General features: G+C 29.5%; 1 long non-coding RNA gene across 3 annotated transcripts in view; it reads right to left on the bottom strand.

The window, feature by feature from the left end:
• Window positions 1-2,916: 2,916 nt before the first annotated feature.
• The window catches only part of LOC110427608 (uncharacterized), a 1,732-nt gene continuing 921 nt past the window's right edge, over window positions 2,917-3,727 (bottom strand). For all 3 annotated transcript variants that reach the window (XR_002446309.1, XR_002446308.1, XR_002446307.1), the window contains one exon: window positions 2,917-3,340. This is a non-coding gene — a long non-coding RNA (uncharacterized LOC110427608). The remainder of the gene's footprint in view (window positions 3,341-3,727) is intronic.

The following is a 3,727-nucleotide window of genomic DNA, read 5'->3' as shown; positions in this document are numbered from 1 at the left end:
TAAAGAAAATAATATTACAGTGTTAGGTATATAAACAAAATAATGATTAAAATATGGAGAAGATAACATTACAGCGTTTGGTTTACAAGTACTTTGCTTATAATGTAATGTTAATTTCTAAAATTATCCATATTTATTAAAATATAAGTTCAATATACTTATATTTTTTATTATTAATTTTTATATAATATCATTCTCTTAAATGTATTTTTAATATTATATATTTTATTTTAATTTCTTTTACCTATATTATACAAATTTTAATTTCTTATATTTTATTTTATTTTAATTTTTTATTCTTTTATTATATATTTTATTTTAATATTTTTTATTTTAATTATAAAATTATAAAATATTTTTAATAAGGTAATAAAGTTAAAGGATAAAAATATTTTTAAGAACATTGCAGAATGCAATGTAATGTGATTACATTAGAATGTGATTACATCGCTTGGCTGTAACATGATTGCATTGCAATCTTACATTGTAGTGGTCTGTTGTAAAACAAACACTATAATGTAATTTAATTGAGCACATTGCAGGGAATATGCTCCCACTTTCCTCATACCAAACACTACCTAAGTGTAAGAAACAAGAATGAGGTCACTGTAAAGGTCTTCTTCTGTTAAATAGTTCGAAAAAAAGGACAAACAAAAGTCTTTCAAACTAATTAAACTTCATCATCAGCTTTCTTCATTCATTTACATGGAGGAGAAGGAGCGTCAAGTAATCGTCATTGGTTTGGGTTTCAAGGCAGAAGGATACGTGGTCAATCAAAGTTGTCTTGGTGGAGGAAATCTTTGTTTAAAGCCCTTATAGATAATCTGGTAAAAGGGCTTTCTTGGGTTGAGATTAAGGCAGCTTTTGATGCCATGGCGATATCGAGGAAGGGGATTCAATTTTTCATTTGTTAGATTCAGGGAGGAAAAGGAACTCAAGTTGGCTATTTGGGAAGGAAATGGGATGGTTATTGTTGGAAGACAGGTGTTGGTGAGGGAGGCAGATGTTTTGGAGAAGAAAGGGGATGAAGGGTTGTATCTCAAACTAGTTAAAAAACAAGTACCTAAGAAAATTGAGGAGGTCATTTTTATTCCTAAAACCAATGATTCGCGGCTAAAACACACCGTTATAAGATCCCTCCATCCTAACTACTCGATCAATGGTTTGAAGGAAGGTCTTGAGATGCAAAGCATTGAGGTCCAAATTCAACTAATTGGCAATTGCTAGATACTTATCACCTTCTTTGACTTTGAGATGATGAAAGTTTTGATTGAGAATCACCTTATTTGCTTTAAAACATGGCTTAGCAAGTTGGTTGCCTATAATTGCAATGTTGTGCAACAAGAAATGTTTTATTGGCTGAGATTAGATGAAATTTTGTTGCAAATATGACATGTTAATTTATTTAAACTTTAGGGGATAGGTGGGGGAATTGTGAAAATGCATGCTAGTACAATGGCATTGAGGCAGCGCTGATTAATGGAAGAATTTTAGTTAAAGTAAGTCGGTGAGTTGCATTCCGACCTATACCACCTCACGTATGGGTAAGACCATGTTTAAAATTTGGGCAACTATGATGGAGGTGTTGTCAACACTAAACTTAGATAATTCATGGCTGTCGAGAAAAAAGTTACTGAGAAAGGAATTGATTGGCCCAGAGCATAGAGCATGTTTGGATGAAGAAATGCAATTTTTCTCTAACCCATTATTCAATCAAATTCAAATTCAAAACTAGGAAATAATAGAGGTGAGTTGAGTATAGAAACATGTTATATGTTAGATACAAAAATATGTGACACGTTATGTATAGAAACATGTTATATGTCAGATACAAAAATATGTGACACGTTATGGTTAAGTTGTTACACGTTATGTATAAAAACGTGTGACACACCATAGTTAGGTTATTACATACTATATACAAAAACATGTTACATGTCATGATTAAGTTGTTATATGTCATGTACCAAAATATGTTACACGCCATGGTTAAAAAAAATACTGTTTTTACACGTCATATACAAAAATATGTTACACGTCATGATTAAAAAAAGTTATTACACGCCATATTCAAAAATATTTTGTTACACTTTAATGCCTAAACTGTTATTGTTACTTACAAATCAAAACTTCAAATCCTCTCAACTCTTTTTTTTTATTTTTTTTTATAATTTGGCGCAGATTAAAGTGTTTCTAATATGTTTTTATAAATCAAAACACAAATTCTCTTATCTAAAATACTTATTTTGACTAAAAATTGAAAATTTTTTTTATTAAAAACCTAGGGTTATGAATTTTAAAATTTTAAGTTTATTCGTATGTAGATCCCGAATTAATCCAATTAAAAGCTATTTCAAACATTTGTGATCATTTTTACTATGTAGTTTTATCCAAAATATCTAAAAATCAAATCCTTCAAATAGTCATCCACTCAAGCACATCAAAACTATTTTTTGGTGTCTTTAAAGTGTTAGAAAAAGAAATCTGAAAGCGCGAGAGAGAAATCGAGAGCATAGTAGACGAATGCCGAAAGAAAAATTGATAAAATTAGAGAGAGTGAGATGCTGAGAGAGAGAAATCAGAAGCACAAATAGAGAGAAATTGTGATAAATGGTTTAATTTATTTGAAATAGTTTCAAGGGTATTTTTGTTAAGTCATGGCTAAATATAACTAAAACAATTAAATTTATTTTGATGATTATTTTTAAAATACCCTTATCAAGAAAAGTTATTCTTCACAATTTTTTTTAAATATCGGTACGGTTGCCAATGCTATTGTCGGCTTATCACCAAAAAACCTTGTGATCTACTCTATTACATAGTGTTATGTACTATGTATTAAGAGCAAGAAACAAAAATGAGGTCACTACAAAGGTCTTTTGTTGAGTAGTTCAAAAAAAAGGACAAACAAAGGTCTTGCACATTAATTAAACTTCATCATCAGCTTTTTTTATTCATTTGCATGGTATATACAAAGATATTAACAATGGATGAGATTACACAAATTACAATTGTTCATATAGAGATTACAAGTATTAATTATTAAAAAATTAAAAAGAGTTTAAAATTACATATAATATGTCTCTTCGTTCATGCAGACTCATCTTCAAAATTCAACTTAAAAGTGAATCATGACACGTGATTCATCTTCCAAACATCATGCAAGTCTTATCAACAACACCAAAAGCCCTTCTCCACCAATTGACTAGTCCCTGGCCCTGACCCGTGGCCGACCCAACCCCTCCGCCGCCAAACTTACCCTCTCCTCTGCTGATTCCACCATTTGAACTCCAAACCTTTGTGATCGATTCCATGACCGTAACATTTACGGCCTCATCAACTTCATATCATTGACATGAGAATAAAAAATAAAAAATATTATTTTGATTAATAATAATTAATTATTAAATATAAAAGTTTATTTAATTTAAAATAAAATCTAAAAACTTGATTAAAATAATAAAAAATAAAAATTTATTTAAATTTTTTTGAATAATTCAAAGACTTATTTGAGTAATATACTTAAAAGAAAAGTATAACATTTCCTTGTTTAACTTCAATATACACCTTGGTAAAGTTGTTCACCTCCCATTTCCATAGAGAGAGTAAGAGACTGTTCTTCAATACGCTCTCTGTGTCTTAGTTTGAACAGTAAAAAAATGAATTTGTTTACGATAAAATCTTCCTTTTTCTCTTTGTTCATGTAATTCTATTTTATTCTTTTGTT

Source organism: Theobroma umbraticum, unplaced genomic scaffold (genome assembly GCF_002168275.2).
Source record: "Theobroma umbraticum cultivar Fairchild unplaced genomic scaffold, ASM216827v3 scaffold_106.0, whole genome shotgun sequence".
NCBI lineage: Eukaryota > Viridiplantae > Streptophyta > Magnoliopsida > Malvales > Malvaceae > Theobroma > Theobroma umbraticum.
This window is presented reverse-complemented; position numbering and strand designations above follow the sequence as displayed.